This window comes from Hesperophylax consimilis, chromosome 16 (genome assembly GCF_061612785.1).
Source record: "Hesperophylax consimilis isolate HC1 chromosome 16, BYU_Hcon_1.0, whole genome shotgun sequence".
NCBI lineage: Eukaryota > Metazoa > Arthropoda > Insecta > Trichoptera > Limnephilidae > Hesperophylax > Hesperophylax consimilis.
In genome coordinates this window covers 32,816,608-32,843,321 of record NC_142851.1, presented here as the reverse complement: position 1 = coordinate 32,843,321, position 26,714 = coordinate 32,816,608, and the positions used below count along the sequence as shown (strand labels likewise).

The window sequence follows — 26,714 nt, the reverse complement described above, 5'->3', positions numbered from 1 at the left end:
AAAGTTTTCAAAAGTGCTAAGACTCTGAAAATGTTGTTTTGTTCATTGGTCAGAAGTCCACTGGAGTATGGTTCCACAATATGGAATCCTCAATATAAAGTATACATAGATTTAGTAGAAAGTATACAGAATATATTTTCGAAACATTTACTCAAGAAATACAACAATACTACAAATAATATGTTAACTTTACAAAAAAGACGCACATTGTCAGACCCGTTGTTTCTACATAATCTGCTAAATAATAAAATAGATAGTCCCGAATTGCTATCCGTCATTGGTTTAAATGTTCCAACGAGGCGTACCAGGCACACTACACTATTTCATATTGAAGCCAACAATACCAATGCAGCAAACAATTCAGTTATTACTCGCGCAATCACAACATACACCCATTACGAAAAATTACTACATTTAGACATCTTTCATGATTCCTTTCTAACATACAAAACTAACTTATTAAATTTCTTAGCATGACATATTTCAAAAATATTTTCACATCATTTTTCAAAACTCCTATTTATTAACAGTCAATTACAATTCGTGAGCTTATTATAATTCTTGTTTTCAATTCATTTATTATTTATTATTTTTATTATTATCCACACACTTCCTTCCTTTTATAACAATCTCAGGCGAAATTACGTAATGATATTTTATGGACATACGTAATAGGTACTACAACTATGTAATAACTAAAAATATCTAATTGTATCTAATTGTACTGTGTATGTCTTAACAAATAAATAAAAAATAAAAAAAAATATATATATCCTGCATACACATGCGTGACCGATGATAACAACCTTATAAAGGATTCGTCATCGTAAAATGTGTGATAACAGGTAAACATTAATTTCCTTAATTATATTTTAGGAAGAGTGAACGCACAATTATAACACTTTTAAGGGGGTGAAAGATTACGCTATAAGTTCCTAGTGTTTTATATTTTATATAACTTCATATTGCTCGCCATACAATCCTATACACATTTGAAACACCTAAAAAGATTATGTGTTATAAGTGTGGGCGTGGCGACGATATGCGCTATGATCTGCTAGCCAAGCTATATTTGAAAATTATGCAGAACAATTTACGGAGCGCCGTAATGACGCGGGTGTTATCTGCCAAGGTGACAGATCCCATACAAAGAAATGATATTCCGCGGCAGTTCCCCAATTGATCTGACCGCCTCTCCTGGGGAAGATTATAGCATAGTGTGCTAGCCCAACATATAATACGTACATGCCGCGCACAATTTATGTGCGCATTATAAATATAGCGTAATGTGTCAAAGGCTCTTGGAGCCCTTGAATTAAACTCACGTGTAAGTGTGTGAGTGTCTTTTCGCGTCCCACTATTGGTCGGACGTTACTACACGTGTTAAACCAGGAATACGTGTCCGATTTTGCTTTCCAATTATGATGATCAGATGAACCAAATAAACGTCTGATTCTCATCTTCGATTCTTCGTGGTCTGAGTCGTTTCCGAACTGTTAAGCGAAACACTACAATCATCACAAAATATAATCTAAGGCGCAATTTATTTACAGACTTCCTCCTAGGCTAAGTCCTTTATATCATTATCATGTTACTCCTTCCTTTGGTTACATGGGTAAAATTGTAATTTTTATTTATTTTTTATGTGAATTTTTTTTTATTTTTTTTTTTATAGTGAATACCTCACAAGAGTCCCAACTGCTCCCGTCTGGAGCCAGTGAGACTATGGCATCCTCAATTGGGGGATGTTGTGAGGCTGAAGGTAAGTGGGGAAGGGAAAGAGGAAGGTGGGGAAGTACCTGGCTATTCAGATCTAGTCACTAAACACGGCTAAAGCCATTTGGAGCAACGTTTCAATTCTGAATGGTGGTCTTACACCAGGGCGATACTGGTAGTATCTTCCACTCTGGAACGTGCCGCAAATATACTATATATTATTTTAATTAATTAATTGTGAAATAACACAAATTAATCAAATAAAATTTATTTGCGCACGCCGGGCTCGAACCCGCGACCTTCGGAATGGCAGTCCAATGCGTTACCACTGGACTATGCCGGCCGTCAATAATACTACACAAGAGTCCCAATTCCTCCGAACCATCTGGCGCCAGCTAGACTAACGGCCGCTGTTCCCAATCCTAATAATCAAATTCTAAGCGAATCACCACTGCACTACGTAATTCCAACACACAATAATTGCTTAAGCAAGCCGCTCAGTCTAAGCCAGCCGGACAGCTAGATTAGCTATTTAAGCAATATGTAAGGAAAAAGCTAGTTACAAAAAGTGTCGACAGAGTGAAAAAATACCGCGAATCAATGATCAAATGTCACTCTGACAATCGACAGTCGCGCTCCTTTCAGTTATTTGTGTTGCATTTGTCATTATCGTTTTAAAATGGATAGAGAAGTTTTAGACATTTTTGATATACTAGATATTGCGGAATGGGCCGAAGTAATTGATGAAAACATCGGGTTATACAGGCGGCGACAGGGTGTGGATGTCAATTACATCGAATTATTTATTTATTTATTAATTTACGGACAATATGTCCATTAAAACCATAATATTGACACGAATAAGAAAACATAGATGACAGTGAATGGAGAGTACATGTATGTGAAGGGCAAAGACAATGTAAAATAGAAAAAGTACATATGAAAATAACTACAAATGAATTAAATGACAAAGAATTTTTTGACCGTTTTCGTATGACGAAAACGTGTTTTTTTGTATATTTTGAACCTAATTGAGGAGAATTTAATTTTATTTACGCAAGTGTCATTTTTGCGATGAATGTGCGAAATATTTTGCCCTTACCTCATGTCAGATCTGAAAACCTTTCTATTCTATCAATTTAATGTTATTCTTCGCACGCTTTGCTTTGATCTCCATTTTAAGGTTTGTTTGGGTTTGTTTTGCTGTCGCACGGAGAAAAAACTTACGTCGATCTGCCAAATCAAATGGGAAGTCCCGATTGTGGCATCACGTTCAAGTTGTCACTTTATTTTTAATATATTATATACGTTAGTTTAAAAAATATGAAATACCAGTTTATGAATAACGGTATTTAAAAGAAGTAATGTGTATTAATAAGAGCTACAATAATTAACTCTTTCATATTAATTTAACATAGAAAGTTTTTAATTTGATGTCATTTTATTGTCTATGGTAATGTGCGGTAGTGTGTGGGGCTACTTAAGATTTTCAAAGATAAAATGATTGGGAACAACGCAAATCGAACGTTCCCTACAAAATGCTTAAAAATCGCTTGGCTGAGCAAAAACAAAGATTTGAACTTAGATAACGATTAAAAAGTTGGGAACAGCGGCCGTAAGGCATTCCCAATTTGGGTATGTTGTGAGGATGAGGGTATTGGAGAGGGGAAGAAGATTGGGAAGAGGAAGGTGGCACACTGGTCACCAAACACGGCTAAATCCATTTCAAGCAACGTTCCAAATATGAATCAGGGCGATACTGAGAGTATCTTCCACTCTGGAAAGTGTCGCAAATATACAATATATTATTTTTAATTAACGTATTGTGAAATAATGCACATTCATAACAAAATTTATTTACGCCCGCCGGGATTTGAAACCGCGACCTTTGGATTGCTAGTCGAAAGCCTTAATCCTCGACCACGGAACACTGTGTATTTGCAGAATAGTAAGTACATATGTAAATTTTTTTGCTTAATTGATTGCTTCTTCTTTCAATTTCGAGGATAACATAATAATTTACTATTCAAATGGTGTCTTGGCGGAAATTTCAGCAAAAACAAATAAGAAATTACGGAGATGCCTAAGCTAATATAATTTGCTAATAGATCGACTGAATAATACGCACGAAAACTATAATCTGGTAATAATAATAATTGTATCAGACGTAATCGTGACACACAAGACTGTAGATAGGGCCGGTGATCCCAATCTGTGGAGGCGTAAGATGTCTTCCTTCAGTGGCGTGGAGGGGTAGAACGGGGCCGTCTCTGATGCCGTTGTAGCTGGTCCGAATGCTGTTTTCGCGTCCTTGATGCTGAGTCCGGGTCTGGTCCGAAGGGGTAGGCAAGTCCGTGGTCCAGGGTGAAGCGGGGGTCAGAGTGAAAGAAGGCGAGTAGAAGCAGAAGTCGGAGCGAGGTAGAAGGCAGAGCAGAGAGAGAGGTGTTGAGCTGGTGGTGGTTGCTGGCTATCTGTCTTTTCTGGTATCTATTGTGCAATTTCGAGTTTCGGGGAATATTTTCTCCATGTCTCGTGAACTGAGGGTGTAAAGTACCTGGGGGATGGTTTTTTTCTACCCGATGAGTGGGCTGCCTATAGCAACTTATAGGACTGAAATACTATATTTTTTGTATTTTTTATTTTTTTTTTTGTCTGTAGGTATTTTTTAAATTTTATTTATATATGTATTTTTTTTTTTTTGTAAAAGATTTTTTTTATTTTGATTTTTATATATTGTTTTAAATAAATGTGTTTGTAAAATTTATACTATATTTTTTGTATATCTGGTTGCAATTTAATTTTTTATTTAAGTCCACTCATCAAGGGGGGAAGGTTATAGAGACTGGGAATGGATAGGTGGGTTTGTCGTCGGGACTTGAGCGCCCGAGACATGCTATGCTTGGATTTGAGTGCATAGGAAGTTTCGTATAGAATCTTTTGGCTAATTCTACCATATGTGTTTTAAATGGGGGGATTTTCGTGCCTGAATTAATAATGCTATTTCGGACAAACCAGGGGCTTTTGGTATATCTTCTAAGTGTGACATTCTGGAATGTGGCGAGACTTTTTGTGTTACCTGTGCCCCAAATGGGTGAGGCGTATGACATGATGGGGCGTATTTGTGTTTTGTAGATGAGTAGTTTGTTTTGTATGGAAGTTTTTGAGTTTGAGTGTAGCAACGGGTAAAGGGCGTTGGATGTGTTTTTTGATTTTTGTAGGGTGTTTTTTATGTGTTTTGTCCATGTGAGTCGTCTGTCAAGTGTAACTCCAAGATATTTGGCCGATTTTTGCCACGGTATAGATTGGCCGTACATCGTTATTTCCTCTCGCGGGGCGCGGCTGCTCTTTCTACGAGAGAAAAAGACGGCCACGCTCTTTGAGGGATTCACGTCTATACGCCATTTATCGTACCAATCTTGGAGTAAATCAATGTTTTTTTGTAGTCGGTATGTAATCATCCTGGGTGAGCAGTATCTAACCATAACTGTGGTGTCATCTGCGTACAAAGCTTTGTGAGAATTTGAGTTTTCAGAGAGGGGGATGTCGTGAGTGTAGACATTGAAGAGGATTGGAGAAAGCAGAGAGCCCTGCGGGACCCCTGCTGTCATGAAACGTTTTTTTGAAAGAGCGCCACCGTATTTTACTTGAAAAGTACGATGGCGTAGAAATGATTTGAAGGCACCGAGTAGTTGGGGATCGATGCCTGTTTCGTGGAGTTTGAGAAGCAGGCCGTTTATCCATACTTTATCGAAAGCTTTGGCTATGTCCAGGAAAATGGCGCCAGTTGATCGCTTGGTATTGAAGCCTCCGATAATGATTTCGGAGACTCTGAGGAGTTGATGGAGGGTGGAGTGATTTGATCTAAAACCGTGTTGCTCTTCAGGTAGTGTTGAAACCTCGTCAATGTGCTTGAGGAGCCGTGTCAAAAGGATCTGTTCGTAGATTTTACCAATATTTGATAGAAGGCTGATTGGACGGTGATTTTCGCAGAAGAGGGGGTCTTTTCCCGGTTTTGGGATAAGAATGACGTGCGCGTGTTTCCAGCTTTTCGGGAAATAGCGCAGTCTGAGGGCTGTGTTGATGAGATTTACTATCGCTAGTATTCCTTTTTGGGGGAGGGCTTTAAGAGCGAAGTTTGTGACGCCGTCGGGGCCGGGGGCTTTTTTATTTTTCCGGCTTTTTATAGCGCGGATAACCTCGGCTGGGGTAGTAAAATGTATGTTTGTATTGGGGAGATTATTTAAAACATTATTGATTTTGCGGTTGACATTTGCAATGTGATTTAGATCGGCGTGTTTGAAGCTGGGGCTGAATTGATTTTCAAGACTGTCAGCGAACGCCTCTGATTTGTCCTGATCGTCGAAGACGAGACCGTTTTCGGCGTGAATGGGGTGGTTAGGGGTGGGGGTGGCTTTGAGAGTTTTGGATAATTTCCACAGAGAGCCGTCCTGTGGATTTATCTCTTGAATTTTCAAATTCCAGGTGAAATTTACGTGCTCTTGAAGTTTTTTTCTGATGAGGGCTTGGATTCGGTTTATAGAAGTTTTCAAGGTGGGATTTTGATATTTTTGCCAGTGGCGGCGTAAGATATTTTTTGTTTTAATTAGGTCTTTTACTGAATTTGGGAGGTTTTCCTTGAAATTTATTTTGGGGGGTGGGGGGAGAGGTTTTGAGGCCTCGTCAATTGCGGACATTATTGTCTTCGCGAATTCGTCAACCGCTGCACATAGATAGATTTTAATGATTTAGGCGGCCAAAATTATTTTTGGGGTTATTTTAGTTCTAAGTTCAATTAAAATAAAGAAAAGGTATATATTTATAAAAACATACATATATTTGTCAGGTTATAAAGAACAGTAATATATAACAGAGCTAAATTCACTAAAAAATACAAATGAATGGAAACAGAATTTAACAAGTTTTCTTTAAATATAAAATTACATTAAAAATCGGTATCTTCAGGTCCAGATGTCTCTACTGACTCTGTGTTTGGGTCACCAGGTAATAAAAGTTTAACCGTTTCAGGTAGAAATGCGTTACGTGAAGGTTTTCTTATTTGTCTCAAGCAACTAATGAAGGGATCTGAACTTAACAAAAGCCTATAATATACATCTAAGTTACATTCTTCCCTAGAAAACTTTCTGGCAAAGTTTAGCCGGTACGATCGGAAATGCTTGTTCCGGGCTTCTGCAGCTTCTTCCGATAGCTGTCCAATTGGAAGGAGCCCCGAACTTTTTATGATTTGGCTTCCATGTACCAATATCTTGTGCATAGTTGGCGTCATTGGGTGCCAACCATACTTGTTCTACGTACAATTTTGCTGTGTCGTACGCATACTTATCATATTTTTCAGCATCAATTTTATGGCCACTAGAAATAGTTTCTAAAATAACCTTGAATCTGTAAATCAGTTCAAAGTTAATACCTGTGATGGCTGAAGCCAATTCGGGGTTTTCAAAAAACCTCCGGCTTGTGTTGCCATCATTGGTGTTGCCAAAGTTGGCCTTTGGCATGTCAATAAGCAAACCGGTTTCATTTCGAAACCTCTCCTGAATTTCCAACTTCTTTTGGGCTTCTAATGCCTTGTCTTCTTCGGTTTTTCTTTCCCTGTATTTTTTTACTGGCAGTTTATACGAAAGGTGTATAATGCTTTCAAAAATGCGGATCCGGGCGTGTAATACTGACAAGCCGAATTCCAAAGCTTGAAGGTTTACACTATTTTTCTTCGATAGATCATTAAAGGTTTTCGAAGTAGCTCCACAGATGTAGCACTGGGATGTTGACTTTGTGTCTGTGGCTGCGTTACACACCTTTCCGTCAATCATAGTCATTTTGAGCTGGTGCCCGAACGAAAACTCCTCTTCATTCAACGTAACAACTGTTTTGTTTAGTTGCTTAATGGACTCCTGCACATATTTTATCTCTTCTTTAGTTATGTCCGTTGTTTCTTTTACAAATCGGAATCGAATCGGACGGCAAAACCTTGACGAAGAAGGAGTTGGATTCTGCCAAACAATTTTACTGCCTTCTTTTCCACAAACAATGCGCAAAGGCACAAAGGAACTCATAAAAATGTTGGCATCGGAATCAGTCTCATTATCGTAAATTTGTTTAAATTTGGATTGCTGAGAACCGTCACAACCCCATTTGCAGATTATCATTAACGACTTCCTCTCTTGCTCGTTAAGCCGGATTATCACATCTTCTAGGTATTTTGATAATCGTGTTACGGTTAGATCCATTAGGCACTGTAGATTACTTTCCGCGCAAGTAGCCGTAATTCTTAGGGATTCTTTCGGCGGATAGCACTCTTGTTTTGCTTTCAAAACAAGATCATAGCAAGGAAAATGTTGTGGATTTGTTGCCCTTACTATCTCATACTGTCGTCTTGTAAAATCAGCTTCAACGAACATCTTAAGTGCTTGCAGAGGCGTCAATTGAGGTACCTCATCGTTGTTGGTAACTCTACTGTAGGCTTTTCTATATTTACTAGCCCGTGTTGGGGAGTTCGTAATATCTTTAAGCACTTTCGAGGCGGTCCTATGTCCCGTTGTTTGCAACACAGATGTAGCAGCGTGAACAATAACTTCATCACCTGCGGAGGCCCTTATTTCTTCCGTTTTTCTTCTTTTACTACGCTCACTTAGTTCTCCAAAAGACTTGGGTGGTCGACCTTGCGAGGAGGCTGATTCAATGGGAATCTCGAATGTTCCCTCTAACCATGATTGGTTTATTTTCAGGAAAACATCTTGGTGTTTATTTGCCTTTACCCATCGTTGCTTAATTTGTGATTTTACATAAGAAAATCTTTTTTTAAAGTCTTCTTTAGCCTCTTTGTTGTGCCCATAGCGCATAAGGAGAAAATTCTCATAATAGTCAAGTTTTTCATTTAAAGTTGGTAAATTTTGACTCTGTATTTGGTCAAATATGTATTGACGAGTCACTACTTTAGTACCCGAGGTAGTAGGTAGACCTGAAATAAATAAAAAAAACAATTTTAATACAAAATATCGCACACTCAATATTTCCTATATTTGACAAAGAGCCTTTCAATAGGGCTTAGCTCAAAAAAGCGCGATTTTGCGCGGCTATTTCTTATGGAATTAGTTAGTTACATATATGCACTATATAGTATGATGAAAATTAATACAGGGACGGACTCATAAGTACATTAAAAAGGCACTCGAATTTAAATATATTAAAAAAAAAAAAAAATTGACAGAGTGATGTTTGTCGTTTTAAAAATGAATGACAGAGAATGTTAATTAAATTTTTCTGTAACGAAAACAAATTGTTCTTACCTGTATTATCGCAATCCATCACAGTTAAAACGGAAATATTAGCTTGAAATGAATAATGCACGTTTGGAAAGTTATAAGTTTAGGAGAGCGCCGAGAGCCGACACGTACACACTTGTTCACTATCGAATTCCGACTGATCAAAGTCGACTCCCGCGCTTCCAAGGAGGGGGGAGGGGATGTTATATTGTACATAGAACTGTTGACTCGCCATTTAAATAGATACCTTACCATTATATTGATTTAAAAAAAAATACTTTTGGCCGTCTAAATCATTAAAATCTACGTATGTGCGCTGTATCTAAATCTGAGGGATTTTTAATATGGGGATTTATGGATATTTTTTCCCCGACTCTGTGCGAAAAATATGTCCAATCAGTTTTTTTGTTAATTTTTGCAGGGGGGGGGTAAGAGAATTCGTTGAGAGTTAGCAACACGGGGTTATGGTCGGAGGAAAGGTCGCAGATGGTTTCGATACTGTATGCCCAGGACGAGTTGTGAAAAAGTGCAATGTCGAGTACGTCAGGTCTGTGTCCGATGCTAGAGAAAAATGTTGGTTCTATGGGTCCTGCAATGTTTATGTCGGGGTGAGAGTTGGCAAAGTCATGTAGGATACGTCCGTTTTTGTTGGTGAGCCTACTATTCCAAGCGGGGTGTTTTGAGTTAAAATCCCCCGCTAGAATAGTAGGCGTTTGTCCATCGAGAAGTAATTCAAGATCCGACTTTTGTAAAGTCTGAACAGGTGGGTTGTAAATTGAATTAATTCTCAATGGACCTGAATGTTTTGTGAATACAGTGATGGAGGTACTTTCAATGGTAGTCAGGGGGGGGGTGATGTTGTGTTTGTGGGCGATTTTAGTTTTCACGAAGACGGCTGTGCCACCGCCACGCGAGTGTAATCGGTCGTTTCGGTACAGTGTGTAGTTAGCGATTGTTGGTGTGTGTGAGGGATTTAGGTGTGTTTCATTTATGAGTATTATGTCTAAATTATGTGTGTTGGTGAAAATTCGTAATTCGTGCATGTTTTTGTCAAGACCATTGGCATTCCAGAATGCCAAACGTAGCGCGGAGGGCTTGGTAGAATTAGCCATTTAATTAGTAAAGAGGGCAATGATTTGAGGGGCTGCTACAAAGAGAATCGAGAGGTAGTCTGCCGGCGAGGTGGCAGATAGGAATTTAGGGAGTAGATCAGCGATGAGTTCGCCGATCTTTGAAAAGAAGTTATTTTTGAATATGTCTGAGAAACTAAAGGGGGTAGCTGAGGGCTGGGGGGTGGTGGTGGGGGGGGGGGTTGACGGAGAGGGGGGAGGTTGGAGGGGGGAAGGTGAGAGGGGGTGGGGGAAGGAGGGGGGATTTGGTGGGGGGGGTTTAATGCCTGAGCATAGGAGGTGGATGGTTGGACTGGGCGGGAGGTGAAAGTGATTAAGGGAGGTACCTCAGTTCGACGGGGCGTGGATGTGGAGGGTGCGGGGCGTTTCGGGCAGTCTTTGAAGTTGGCCGGGTGAGGGCCGGCGCAGTTGGCGCAGGTAGCCGGGCCGTCCTCTCTCTGCTTCAGACAGGTGGCGGTAAAATGGGGCCCCGCGCATTTGACGCAGCGGGGGGGGAGATGGCAGCCTTTGGCGGAGTGGCCGAAAAATTGACATCGGTGGCATTGGGTAGGGGCTGATTTGTGGTCGAGGAATTCTGCTTTGATGCGAAGGTGGAATATGTGAGTGATGTTGAAGATTTGTTTTCCCTCTTCGCCGTGGGTGAGCTGCACGAGGACCATCGGGACGTTCGTGCGGTCGGGTCCCGACCTCATCCTGGAGACGGAGATGGCCGGGAGACCGAGGTCCTGCAGTTCGAGGAGAATCTCCTCCTCCGAGATTTGTGTCGGGATTCCCCTCAGAACTGCCTTGGTGGTTTTGTCCTCGTGCAGCTCGAAGGTGTGGAAGTCTGTTTTAATCTCTTCCAGCATTTTAGTGGCTAGTCGGAAGCTGGAGGAGTCGGCGGTGTGGACAACCACACCTGTCGGGATGGCTTTGGCGTGAGAGATGCGCACACCGGCGTTCTCCAGCTTCTTTCTGATGGTATTCCAGTTGGAGTCGGATTTGATGATGATGGGCGGGATTTTGATGGGACGTCGGGCGGGAGTCGGGGTGCTGGTGGTGTTTGTGTAGTCTGTGGTATCTGCTCCGTCAGTGGTGATTGTGTCCGATATTGTTTCGTTAGAGGAGGGCGGGGCCAGGGTTTGGAAGCGGTTGGTGGTAGCGAGGGTCTGAGGAGGCGTGGGCGGTTTTTGTTTGATCGGGTTATTCGGGGTGGTCCAGAGAGGCGGGAAGTCCTTGGTTGGTGATGGAGGAAGTGCAGTGAGGCTTGCCAGGCTGTGGTCGGCGGAGGTGGAGGCGGTGGAGGTGTAGGCGGAGGTAGTGGGCGGTTGGGTGGCGATGGGCGGGGTTTTACGTGCGGTGCCTGAGAGGTAGGTGGTGGCCGAGGGGTTTACCCCATCCGGGTAGAAGGTCACCTTACGTTGGGGGGTTTTGGTGACCGTTCTTTTCATATTGTTGATAAATGTCTGGAGAGCCTCAATTGGAGGATCCAGCTTCTCCAGTTCAAGGAGGTAAGATTCCATGTCAGTGGGTGGAGATGCAGGTCAGATAGGGCGGGGCACGGGTAGGTCGTAGGGCAGAGTAGGATGGATAACGAGGTCAAGGAGCGCAGGTGGTCAGTGGTGAGGGATGCCAGAGTGGGTGGACTGTACAGTATATTTGGAGGACTGTATTGGCTCGCAGAGCGAGTCGGTGGGCTCGGAGAGCGCAAGAAAGACAATTTGCGGTGGGAAGATGAATCTTCCAAGCAATTGTTTTTGTTGAAAAAAAAAAAAAAGTCTGTCTTTTCAAGGGACTGTTGCCCGTTTTATAGGCCACCGGCGGCAGGCGCTGGCCGAGCGACGCTCACACGGGCCAACTTTCTCTTTGATTCTGGGAATCGAAGCCCGTGTTTGTGACGCGCTCGCGGCCCCGCCGCCGGTCTGGTTACCGCCTCTCGGCCGGTAATTTTGGGCCCGTGGCCGAACGTGACCACGGCCTCTCTGTGTTCAGGCACGGTCCTCAGAATCGCGCTTGTGGAACGTTCGGGCGGCAAACCACCTCGCACGCTATGACGGCGCACGGCCCTTTGCTTCGGGTCGCGGCCGAACGTTCCCTCTCGTATAAGCACGATTCTCATAACCGTGCCCGAATTAAATGCTAACAAAAGTCAAAATCGACAAGCAAAACAAAGTCTCGTTCTGACACCGCTACCGTCAACACCTTACAAGTGATCGCTCCGCAACCACCTGTGCACCGTGTTTTTCCAAGTGTTTTAATTTGACCGCAACTCTGGGTAATCCCGCCCGCTCACTTATTACCGTTCTGATCCGGCATAGTAACCAACAGTGATAATCCCCGCGCGCTCACTAATTACCGTTCTCACCTGGCCTAGCAACCAACAGTGATTATCAAGTTTTAATTCAAGTTCGTGGAATTTTCCGCCCGTTACCAACTCGTTCTGCAAACTACCATAACAATAAAAACATTAATTATTTTACGAAAGTGAAAGTTTACCTACCACAGACATATACGCGTCTAGCGTCCCTGCAGTGATTTTTTGTGAAAAATAAACAATACTCAAACAATTTATACAGTGTTTTTGAACTTTCGTGCTGTGACCCCAGTGTTTGTACCCATAGTGCATCCCGCTTGAAAGAAGAGTAAAGCCATCACTAGCCACCAAACCTGTGCGTCCCACGAAATCAGCGCTGTATAACTCCACCGACTAGACCATCTCTACCATCCAAACCTGTAAGTCTTTTGTCTTTTGTTATATTTGGCATACAGTCTCTCCAAGTTTCTAAACTCACTTACCGACCCCAACCTTAAATATTCTATCTACAAATCACCACCAATGTCGCTCCGTCCCCATCTCATCAAATCCAAAATGTCTTGCCACCACGTCAATTCTCCCAAATCCACCATCGACGAGAACGATCTCATCGATCTGGAACTGACATCGTTCCTCGCGTCGCGCCCCGACAAAAATACCTATTCTGTAGAGGAGAAAATCCACGTCTTTAATCTCACCTATCGCCAATACTTAAATTCTCGCACCCCTACCCCCCCCCCATCCTCTCCCAACAACCCGCCCATAGACTTAGAGACCACTACCCCCATCAACCGTACCACCCTTTCACCCCCCCTTCCCGAAAACACCCCGACTCTGAGCGCGGCCTCCTTCGCCGGTCAGCTCCTCGCCTCTCCCCCAATCAGCGCCCCCATCACCTCGCCAACTTCTCTCCGCTCCTACGACTCCTCGGCTGCAGAGGAGTCCGAGGCAGATCTCTCTGGCTCAGAGGCGTCAGCCTCCGAACTCTCAAGTACCGACGAAATGGCCTGGGAAACGACCAAAGTCTCACGTAAACGATCTCGCGGCAGGAAATCGCCTACCTCACCCCCCCCCTAAAAAATTCGTTGAACCTCTCTCCCCTCTCCCGTACAAAAATCGCCTTGTCACCCCCTCCCCCTACATTACCAGCCCCCCACATCACCCTACTACCCCCACCCAACACCAAACAACCCTCTCTCAAGACCTTACCCCCCCCCCTCAAGAATCTGCCACCCCTCCCGTAAATCTTGCCACCCCCCCCAACATACCTCAGGTGGTCGTATCGACCCAAAAGATCCCCCCAGTGGTACTTCATTCCAAATCGGGATGGGCCTCTCTCGAGAAAACCCTTACAGACAGAGGTATTGACTTTTACGCAAAAAATCAATCAAAATCCATCACCATCCACCCCAAATCCTCCCACGACCTAACCCGCATTATCACTTTCCTCCTTGAACGTAATATCGATCACCACTCCTACAAATTACCAGAAGATAAACCCCTAAGAGCTGTCCTCAGAGGCATCCCCGAAGAGATCACCAGCCAAGAAATCAGCAACGTTCTTGGCCTTACCTATCCCGTCATTTCAGTCCACCGCATGCGGACTGGCCCCTCCCGCAGGGAAATACCTCTCATGCTGGTCAACCTGACCAAAACCGAAGCGGCGAAAAAGATTTTCACAGAGCTCACATCCATCCTCCACCTAAAAATTTCCGTTGAACCCCAACGCAGACGCCTCTCAGTTAGCCAATGTCACCGATGCCAAGCATTTGGCCACTCCTCATCCTGCTGTAACGCCACTCCCCGTTGCGTCAAATGCGGCGACCACCACCCAACCAGCTCATGCACAAAAACCCCCGATACACCAGCTAAATGTGCTCTCTGCACCGGCCCCCACCCGGCCAATTACCAAGGCTGCCCCGAACGCCCCTCCCCCCGTTTCTCAAACAGATTTCGCTTCGCAATTCCCTCCAACCTACGCCCCCTCATGCATACACCGATCCCAAAGCCCAACTCCTGGCCCCACCCTTCCTTTACCAACTTCAACACTGCGCCCACCCCCTCATCCTCGCTACAAAACCACATCGATCAGACTCCCATCACCCAAAATGACATACAAACATCAGATACCCCGCTGGCCCCCACAAGTACCCCGATCCTACGTGTCCTCTCCACCCCTCCCCCACTCTCACAAGACTCTCTCACCTCTCCCCCTTCACCCAACCTCCCAACTTTAACCCCTCATATCATCAAGGCCCTGACAAACGCTGCCGCTCAACTAAGATCCGCGCTAGAAATGAACAGCCGTATCCTCACCAACGTCGAAACACTCCTCAACTCCATCCACAACCAATAAAATCCCTAAACAACACCAATCCTCCCCTCGACAACCACTTAAAAAATTACGCTAACTTTCCCCCCCATATTGCAGCCATGTATTTTGCAAAAAATTTTTTCTAAAAAAACTTAAAAACTAAATCTATTTTTCCTACAACCTTTATTAAAATCATTATGAAAGAGAAAGGGGCCTTTTTGGCCCGGAGCTCTGTATGCCAATATTTCAAAAGTCAAAATTAAATGCTATGCTAATTAAATGCTATTAATCCACCAGCTCTCTCGGTATACTTCTCTGCCCGTGTCTCCTAGCCAAGCTCCGACGTTTCATTTATTGTTTACATATTCATTTTTACATAGGGGTTCAGACATACATTTTATACATTTCTTTCATTTTATACAATTTAGGATTAGACAGATTGGCGTAGATTATAGATTGGCGACCGTGGCCGAGCCCGGAGCAGTACGTCCGTAACAATAATGATTTGTCATATACCTACTTACACAACTAAATTTGGAATTAACTCCTTACAATTCATCGCATATATGCAATACAACCAAATACAACGCATTACCTAAAACTTCCAGTAACAAACAAAAAAACATTGGAAAAAGCTCCTAAAGAATGTCTTTTCAGCAGGCTTATTAGTGACACAATCTTTCTTTTGTATATCTTTCTTAGTGTATTTATGAAATAATTTACAATTATTGTGTTAACTCTTTACGGACGAATCCCGCGCACTGCGCGGCAAGTCAGTATAGTAGTGACCCCGCACACTGCGCGGGACAGTGTCCAGCCAGTTTAAATATTTTTTTTGAGAAATCTGTGGTAAATTCTCCCTTGATTATGACTATACCAGGTTTGCGAATTTCTCTGAAATGCAAAATATCCAATATTAATTCCACATTTATTCGAATATATATCCCAAAAAAGTTAAGGTTTTGACTTGAGTTGACCAGTCTACACATTCTGGACAATGGTGAATAATATCCATAATTTTTGGAATGATGGGTGAGGAAGAGCAGTTCATTATTTCTGAGTCTTTGCGAGGGGATATTGAAGGGAATGAGTTATAGTAGAGTAGGTGAATCAATAATACCATTAATAAATTATGTCTATTGCTCACTTGTAAGATAATTAATCACCAGTACTTTGCGTTAAACCCGATATGTTTATTTACCTGGTCGAGGGAGGTTATTATACAACTATACAGTGACTGTTTTGCATAAATTTTGAGAAGAAAATTATAAACATTGTGATATTAAGTGCAACATAAATTTGTGTTTATTCGGTTTTTATGAGAATATCGCAGAAAAAAGCTATTCTATTATAATATACAGGTGTCCGTGAGTAAAGTGCACTAATTTCGGGAGGTAATCCTACATGATGGTAGAAGTAAAAAGATAAATAAAAGATAACGGTGAACAAAAAGATATAACAGCAAATGCGTAAGTAAACGTGTTTTAATTTAAAATTTTAGGTTTTGGAAAACATTACGACCAAACTAACAAAGAACATGTAGAATATTTATCGTCCCCAAAGGGTTAATAGTGTATTATAAACATTATTCTTTCGGTGTGTTCCATTTTTAATGGGTACCTACTACCCAAAAATAAAACACCTATTTGACAGATGAATAACAATAAATAGGATGTAAAATAGAGATTTATGACTGGCTTACACCATACTTTTTTCATACCGATTCCTAAATCGGGGCCCACTCTAAAAATTTCATCAAACATACACGTGAAATTTACAATATATAACAGTAATGCACACTCACAATCAGTAATAAATATATATATTGTAGTTAATACATACAAATTATTAATATTTAAAATATAAAATGAATGATACAGTTACGTAAAACAATGAGAGATGGCAGAAAAAAATGTCAATCATCAAACATACGCGCGAAAATCACAATACCTAACAGTAATAACGAGATATTGTAGTCTTTTTACTAATACTTTAAATATAAAACTGAATAAACCTGCAACATTTTCACGTAATACAGTTACGTAAAACAATGAGAGCATACCAACCACGTCTCTCACGGTACCAACTACCAAAATAGAACACGTCCCATTTTTCATCCCGAACTGGATGAAAAAGGGTGTCATGTAAAACGGCAATTAGGAAGGAAAACCTCAAAAATCAGGAAACGTAGAAAATGTAAGAGGTGTAATTTGAGGTTAATTGTTTTTAATGGTTTCTCGATAAATAATAACTCATTCTTCACGACAAAACATTTCGTCTAGTAAATTTATACTAGAAACTCTTATATTTGTGAACAATTGTGCAGGGCGGCCTGGAGACCAGAGTTCTCTCTGTTATGCTCTCAAAATCTTTCTGTTACTACAAACCTTACTGCTTGCATGCTAATCTCAGTTCTGAACTGGAGCGGGAGGGGCGAACCTGTAATAATAGAAACATCTCTCGGGAAATTCTATAAACTCTAAGAGATACTAGAACTAAAGTAGCCATCTAGCTCGTAACTCGAATATTTATCACTTATCTATTTGAATTTCACTCTTGTTTTCGGTAATGAATAAATGCAAATCTCGAAAGCGGAAATTAACACACTTCCCGATATGCGATAGCTGAAACTCAGCAGATACACTCGTTGTCGATGACAATACTTTTTTTGGTGGCAATCACGTTAACAAACGCGGACATACACGCTTTTCTCTGAAATTGGATAACATTACAGCAGTTAATATACGGCATAATTGTCGGTCCTAACCGATCGGTATTTAGCGAGATTGCAGCGCGGTTGACTCCAGTCCCTGGGGAGGAAGGTTCAATCCTCAGTCAAACGTTAAAGGCGATGCACTACGTCGTGTAATATTTTAAATTGATCCGCTATCAATAACAACCCTTACGTAGATGGCGATAAGGTTTAAATTCCCGCTTAACACCATCCGCCTGTTTTGATTTATGCAAGAAAAAAACATGGCCAAAAAGTGCCTTTTTATTTTATTTTGTGGATGTTCAGGCATAAATTTTTTTTTTTCGATCATTTTATAAATAACTTAATTTGCAACATTATACAATAAAATCATAATACTCGATTATTTCAAAGGCTAGGATGTATTCTACTCGCAGTATTTAATTAAAGCATCTGAAACATTTCTAGGCGACCAAATTTTCAAACCAAAAACACATGATTTTGCATTACTACGTATGGCATCGCCTTAAAGACATTTTAAAATAGATGTATTACAGAAATACAATTACAAATAGGTTGATTTATTAATTATCTGTCTTCCTATCCCATTTCGCCTTGCTGAGGTCGAACTGATTAACAAGCAGAGAAGTTGTCGAGCAAATGAGAAATACGTAGATGATATAACATGTTATCCTAAAACTAAATATGAATTCTAGAATGCCTTGGTCTAGTTACAACTTATTCATTTCTTGAGCTCAGCTAAGGAACTCGTTCGCACGTCCAGTACATAACCATTACCGCAGAACAAGTGGACTATAGACTCTCCACCCAGTGGCCAGTAGCGGAACTCATATTTTTCTCTCCCCACACAATTATCAGCCACACATCTCAAAAGGTGTATAAGCAAAATCGGTTTTGAATTATAAACAATGAAACCAAAATAAATACAAGGTCAGTACTACCGTTTTATTGTGGTAATACTGCGACCAGAGCGCAGTTCAATATACAACTACACAGAATTCAAACCTTGGGAAAAATGTATTCGCACATAGATGTATGGAATATGTCACTGATACAATATAAACATGAAATAATCAAATCATTTATCCATGATACAAGTACTCACTAAAGAAGTTCTTTGTTAAATTTATCAAACTAAATCGGCAAATTTACTAAACATATCTCTACCTATATCTTGGTATTTAAATGTATGATTCATAGAAGTATTATAAACCATCATAATCTGTAGTATTTTTTAGTTATAAAAAATTTCATCATAACAAATTAACATATATAAAATATTAAATCCAAATCATTTTTGAAAATTTTTCTGATTTTTCCGTTTCAAATTTTCGTTTAAGAATCACTAATATTGTCTTCAATGTTAAAGAGCGTAATGAGTAAGAATAAAAAAGGATGATTTGGGCATGTAGAGCGAATGAACGAAGGGGGTAGAAAAAGACATGGCACGATCAAGTGAATCACATACTTGAGTATGCCTGAGACGATGTATGAATGTGAATGAGGCAAGATGTTTGTGCCAAAACCGAGCTGTTTGGCGGTCCGTCCTCTCTGCCTACCCCTGCGGAGAAACGGCATGATGATTAGTTAGTTAGTTAGTGATATTCGTATAGCCCAAAAATGTTTTAGTAATCTTTTATCCATCCACGAAATTTGTTCATTTAAGAGGTTCGGATTTTTTAATTTTTGCCTGGGAGAAGAAATTTAAAGTTCCGCCACTGTTGGGTTCACTAATAGCAATAACCAACAGCAGTAAGTGCCGTAAGTGGTAAGCAGTGTCAACAGAGCGCCGCACATGTCTGTGAGTAGTGAGTGTGATTAGTGAGGTGTTCACACAGCACACATGGGAGCATTACGCAATATTCCTCGCAGCGAGTGAAAGGAGATATTTACACTTTTCTTTATGTGCAAGGTTATCACTTATCAGTAATCAGAACCAATGTTATTATCATCGTATTACTAAACTTGAGAAATCAGACTAAATAACAACAATTAACTAAACTATCAACTCGGCCTCCACGGTTGAGTGATGACGATCCTTGGCTACGAATCCGGAGGTCACGAGTTCGAATCCCGGCATGCCCAATAAATTTTATTTGATTAAGTGTTATTTCACAAATTATTCACATAAAATAATATAGTACATACACAGACATATGAATATATGGACTAGAAATTAAAGGTGAGGGGTAAAATCAACTGTTGAAGAACGAAGGGGGTAAAGCTGACTGTGATTCGTCAATAAATCAATCTGACAGTATATAGGCATCTCGCATTATAATATCACCATTTAGTTCTTAAAAGTAAAATCTGCTTTTGAATGAATAGACATTTTTACATGGGAGCGCAAATTACTCGCCACGTTATGAATAAATTTGCGAAGTCCAAATTCGGCAAAAAAAAATTTCGAATATTTTGTTTACGTATTTAGTTAAGACACTTTTATAAGTGTTCATAATTTACTTCCCAGTAACAACGATGCGCACACTTGAGAATCGCTACATTCGACCAATGTTGGCTCGATGTGATAGTATATGTTTCTACAACTGATTCATATTATACGACGTGAATAAGCTTAAAATGATGCTTACATATGGAATGTAATACGACAATTGGGTTTATTCTCTTTTTCACATCTATTTTTACAAGTTTTCATATCACAAGCCACTATTTCGCCGTGTTATTTCATAAAATGCCTCGACCATAGCTCGACGCTAGTTCGAACAAGAATGATGACGTCACATTCTCAAGATTCACGGGAAGCCATACGCGAGCACAGCCGGCTCCAATGGAACCGGTATGGGGAGTGGGGAATAATACGCTTTTAATCACTTAGGGCAGGTGTACTAATATTCATATGTCTATGAGTACATAGTATATTTGTGGCACGTTCCGGAGTGGTAGATACTTTCAGTAATCAATTGCTTGAAATGGCTTTAGTAGTGTTTGGTGACCAGATCTAAATATTAATATACTTTACCACCTCCCTCTTGGTCTCCTTCCCTTCCCTGCTACCTACCTACTAGCCTCACAATATTCTCCGATTGGGGATGCCATAGTCTCATTGGTTCCAGACGGTTGGGAGCAGTTGGCGTAGGGTGACAAAAAAAACCGTTGTACTTAAAATAATACTATTTTCAAACTGAAACTTGGTGCATTGGCGAAAAAGGGACTAAATATTATTAAGGCGATGCCATACGTAGTAATGCAAAATCATGTGTTTTTGTTTTGAAAATTTGGTCGCCTAGAAATTTTTCAGATGCTTTAATAAAATACTGCGAGTAGAATACATTTTGGCCTTTCAAATAATCGAGTATTTTTTAGATAAGTCTTTTTATAAGCCCAGAAAAATATAATGTATAAGGCCTATGAAAACTGCTTTAAAGTTCAAAATCTCATATTTACGAACCCATTTTCGGTTATGATTTTATTGTATAATGTGGAAAATTAAGTTATTTATAAAAATTTTCGAAAAAAAATTAAATATTTATGCCTGAACATCCACAAAATAAAATAAAAGGCACTTTTTGGCCATGTTTTTTTTGCATAAATCAAAACAGGCGGATGGTGTTAAGCGGGAATTTAAACCTTATCGCCATCTACGTAAGGGTTGTTATTGATAGCTGCTCAATTAAAAATATTACACGACGTAGTGCATCGCCTTAACTTATCCGACTAAAGTACACTTTGAAAATCTTCCATTTCATAACAATGCAAAATTCTGAGAGTATCTTCCAATATGTTAAATTTCTATTTCTTCATTGATTAAAAGAATTACTAATAGCATCGGTATAACAAAGCTGTTAAAATGTGTTTTTCGGTGTTAAATTATAAAAAAACTCCAAAATCATTTACATGACATAAGTCCTAGAGAGAAAAAATTTAAACACTGTAATGGTGGTACAAAGTCTATGACATATAACAAGAACTGAAAAATGACAGAAAAAATGTTTTAAAAAAAGGTTCAATAATTTAGTCCTATTAATAAATAAATAAAAATCTGGGAGGCCATCTCGTAAGGATATTTTTCAATCAAAGACCTCCCTCAGATATGTTAACCTTCTGGCGTCCAGTTTTGGACGAAGGGCTTAATTAAGTTATTTATTGCTTTGATTTGTCCTGATATTCTTTTAAACTATATAATGGATTTTGAAAAATAACAGAAAACTGGTGAGGTTTCGAAATACACGAAAATGTTCTCAAAAACGATTTCTTTTCGATTTTTTTATGTATTTATTTTTATTATTGAATTTTTTTATACATAAATGGATAGTTACATAAAATATTGAAAAATGTATAAAAAATATTGACATAAATGTACATAATAAAAAAAATAAAAAATCCCACGAAGGCGAAGCTTGAGTGTGGGTATTATAAGTATTTTTATCTTATTTCCATGGTTTAGATACAAGTGGAGATACAATATCAGATATAAATTTAAGTTATTTTAAAAGAGTTACTGTAGAGATGCAATACAAGAAACTAAATCATAAAATACGTAAAAGTTTTAAAATAACACAAAAAATAATATAAATACTAGTTTTTGAAGACATCTTAATTCATATATAGCAAAGTACATGTTTCCTGCCAGTGCCCAGCCCAGCATTTATCGCTATTTTTTATTGAACCACTGAAAATATGGAAAAATAATAAAATCTATATTATTTTTTGACAATTGCTCAATAGCTCATGGTGGTGTAATGATGTTGGGCTGGGTGGTATAACTCCAATCGAAAATTGGAACCGTAATATTAAGACGTCATATGATTTCCTAACCATATCCACCAATGAAAATCTCTGAAAGTCTATGGAATAAATTTTCAGAGTTTTTCATTGGTCGAGATGAGAATTTTACTGTTTATATGTTGGCATATCTATGTTTATTTATGACCAATTTGTTTCATACAAAAAGCCAGAAGTTATCGATCTAGTAAGTGGTTTATTTATGATGTTGGACTCTGAAATACATATGCTTTAACCTACAAATTTTATACAAAACTACAAAGTCAACTTCGTCCGGTCAGTGGCTGAGTTGGCATCACGTTTGGGTCCCACCCAGGCGTCCTACGTTCAATTCATCAGCTGGCTAAGTCCTCCATGACAACACAAACAACATTTTCCGCTCGCTGTGGTGGTAGTAGAAAATTTAAATATTTTCAGGTTATTTCTAACCCGAGAATGTTTGTCTTTCTTTTTAAGCCCTCGTATATCCGATTTCTACTGATGTATAAGAAAGTTTCTCGTTAACTCTTTTTAAGTTCCAAATAAAATAAAATAAATTAGATAATATCTATACATTTGTTATGCTGAAACGTTAATTATTTTAAATTCCCTCGATCGAAAAAAATCACAAAGTAAGTTCCGAAAATTATTAAAAACACGTTTTGTTCTGTTATTTAATATGTTATAGACATGAAAAAAATCAGAGTGTAACTTTAAATGCAACTAAAGCATTTTTCGAGACATGTTTGCTCTATTTCAAGTCGTGTTTGATTAAATATTTTCACAATTTTCGCTTAATTATTATCGTTTTTTAATATTAGCGCGCTCCCTCTAACGTTCGTATTTACGTATCTTTCTTTCAAACCATTTTTGAACGCTTACTACGGGGCCTTAACAAATTAAATTAAATGAAACCAGAGATCATTCATTGTTCTAGAGTTTTTATTGGGACACAAAAATGGATTTTCTGCTTTACCTGTAAGTTTTTTTGCGTACGAAAGTAGTCGCGAGCCACCGATGTTCGCAACTGTAACAAGATATTTCAAATACCGTACGTATAGAGATTAATATTTTATTTTTGAATTTCGGCAGGTAGAAGTAAAATCCTGTCCGCGTAATGAAATGCAATCTACATTGCATTTAGTTCGAGTTAAATCTAGCGATTCTTAAATGAAAATTTGATACGCGATCATTCCACCTATGATGTCCGAACAGCTCGGGAAGTTTTGAAGCAAAAAATTGACCACCACCTCGAGATGGTTCGTGCCTGGTGTAAGGCCAACTTGGTCAGTTTCAACGTCTCAAAAACCCAAGCGTGTCTGATTTCGGCAAAGAGGGAGATCAATGACTGTCTGGTGCAATTTGATGGGAGCACTCTCCCCAATAAAGACTCCATTGAAATGCTTGGAGTTACTATATCAGACCGGCTCAAGTATCGGGGATCCATAGAAGCCTGAGTAAATCAGGCCTCCAAGAAGTTGGGCGTCTTGTACAGGGCTAGGAGATCCTTCAACAGTGACCAGCTGCTGACCCTGTACAAGTCTCAAGTCCGCCCAACTATTGAATTTGGGAGCCACCTTTGGGCTGGTGCCCCAAAATACTTAATAAACCTGCTTGAATCTGTGCAAAGGAGAGCGATCCGTTTGATTGACAATCCGTTGTTAACAGACCGATTGCCTTCTCTAATGCATAGACGCAATGTAGGCATGCTGTGTCTGTTCTACAGGTATTTCAATTAAGCCTGCTCCAAGGAGCTAGAAGCATTGATTCCTGATGCACCGGTGTACGTGCGCGAAACTCGACGGACACGAACTGAACACCCGTTCACGGTTGACGTAGGCTTCATGAGAACGGGCCGTTTTTACAACTCGTTTTTGTGTAAGTCGGCTCGTATGTGGAACGAGCTACCGGCATCTGTTTTTCCTCCCTCCTATAATCCGAGCCTCTTCAATGCCCGCATTAACAAATCCCTTCCTACAGCCCCTACCTTATTCCGCCTCACAACGCCGCCCAACCGGGTGGTGACATAGTTCCCCTGTCTGTACACTGCACAGGCAGGGACGCTCTTGTGAGGTGTCACATAAAAAAAAAGAAAAAAAAATAAGTACATACATAAAGATAGGAGCCAATAAAAATGTACGGTGAAAAAATGAATATTGGTAGTAGGTATAGTTGTAACTTAAGCGAAGCCGGGTGAGTGAATAATTTTATTGAACACAATAATAATAATTAATTACATCGGCTACCTATCTAAAATTCTAAAAGTCGGGTTCCGAGATATGTTGAGATAGAATGCTAAAATACATGTTTATCAAAAATCAAAGCGTAAAAGCATATTTTACTGTAATACATCTAGTTTTATTAATAGATACATATTTTTTTTGGTTTGACTGAGGATTTAACCTTCCTCCCCAAGAAGAAGAGCCAAATCCCGATTGGGTAGGACCTAATTTTATTTCGTGTATGCTGTAATGTCTTCCAATTTTCGAAAAATGTGTATGCGTGATTGTCGCCAAAAGTTGATAGGATGCATTGTCATCGACAACGAGTCTATCTGTATGTTTCAGCTCGATCGGATGTCAGGAAGGATAAATATAAAAGTAAAAATAAATATATATTGAAAATTATATTATAATAACATACTACATTGTATAAATACAATAATATTTACCGTTGAAGAAGACGATAATACTAATAAGTCTAAACGAAACAGAACAAGACACGGAACATAAAAAGGCAATGGTCGAAACTAGGAATCGATATCGAACCCGCGATCTCTGTCTTATTGATAATATTAATATTAAATTGATACAACCTAAAAAAATATTATTACCTTTATAATTGTCTTCCCACCAAAAAACTCCACTTATTATCACTTTATTATATTTATATTAAATTCATTTACTGAATTATCACAACAAACTATTATAAACAACTATAAAAGTGAAAAACACATAGTTGTAACATCACAAACACAAAAGTGCGTCACACAATATTATGAATAATTTCGTAATTTACTTTTGTAACACTCTGTTTATTTCAGATAAAAACGGAATAATATATTCAATTTCAATAAAGTTTGATAATAATACCATTCCAAGTGATTCCAAGAAACATTGTCAAATTAAAACACACGTGCTTTTAAAATTATTCATGGCTTCAATATTTAAATAAGTTATAATTGACGATCACACAAACGTTGCAGTTTGCTCGAAGACATTAAAATTAATTAAAAAATAAAATAGATTCCACTGAGTGAACTGAAATATGTCACTACACCAGACGAATCCTTATTATTTTGTCACAAACACAACACAAAAACTATTTATGTATTATTATTTTATGTGCTCCCTTCCTCCTATAATATTTGTGTATTTTAATTATTACTTGTTTTTTATCTATTTTACTTTGAATGTGTTCCCATTATCATGCATATAGGATTGAACACTTCTCTTTGGACAAAGCATAACGTTTTTTTATGGAACACAAAATAAAGCGTTCGAATTTGAATAGAATGATCAGTTATTATCGGCAAAATGTGGCGCAAATATTTAAAATACGAACAGTTTTATCTGTGCAGAAAATGTGTCAATACTTTCTTATTGATTCGACACTGATAAGCGAAGGATAACAAATTCACAAATGGAGCGAAAATTGCATTGCTCGACCGCAAACTAGCACAGACGTTATTTCTTGGCGTCCTCGAAGTTGTACGACTGTTCTTTTGGATGGCGCGATCGTTGTAAACATTGTGGATAAAACTACACGACCAAATGGATCGACTGCACCGGCGCTCTTCGCGGTCGAACAATGACTAGACACTGGGCAATCCACTCGAACAAATGTACTAATATGTACCAGCCCGCTTCAAATAATGTAATATATCAAATAATAATGTATGTACATACCGCAGGCAGTGGTGTTGTCGTGAGGACAACGAAATCATTGTGGGTAGTGGATACCGGCTGTCTTCATACATTCATGGTATATACATGGCTTGTACTGCAATGAGCAGTTATTGGTATGTACAGTACACCGCAATGGAATATGTATGTAACGATTCGTCGGATTATACAACTATTCTACCAAGTGGACGGTGGATGGCGCGTAGGTAATGATTCCCAAACTGTTCAGAAAATTGAAATAGTGGAAAGAGTAAATGATTATAAAACATAGGAGTGAGAGAAGTAGTCAAAATCATTGAATGGGAAAAATCACGCGATGTCAAGGTCATTGTTGAACGGAAGCATTCACGCAAGGCCGGGGAATACTATGTGGGATGATGATGAGTATGGATACGGGTAAAATCACGCAATGTAAAACAGCGTGAGACGGTTGTATGGGGAAAATTACGCAATGCCAGGGAAAACGGTGTGGATGATAGAGTATGGATACGGGTAAAATCATGCAATGTAAAACAGCGTGAGACGGTTGTATGGGGAAAATTACGCAATGCCAGGGAAAACGGTGTGGATGATAGAGTATGGATACGGGTAAAATCATGCAATGTAAAACTGCGTGAGACGGTTGTATGGGGAAAATTACGCAA

At 39.5% G+C, this 26,714-nt stretch overlaps 1 protein-coding gene across 2 annotated transcripts in view; it reads right to left on the bottom strand.

The window, feature by feature from the left end:
- The window catches only part of CDase (neutral ceramidase), a 73,514-nt gene extending 47,546 nt beyond the window's left edge, over window positions 1-25,968 (bottom strand). The window contains exons 1-2 of one of the 2 annotated variants that reach the window (XM_089641164.1): window positions 25,851-25,943; window positions 24,999-25,195 (exon numbers count right to left, since the gene is read on the bottom strand). The gene's annotated coding sequence lies outside the window, so the exon portion shown is untranslated. Of the gene's footprint in view, window positions 1-24,998 lie in introns of both variants that reach the window. The other variant, XM_089641163.1, reaches the window with a different exon arrangement.
- Between the last annotated feature and the right edge of the window lie 746 nt (window positions 25,969-26,714).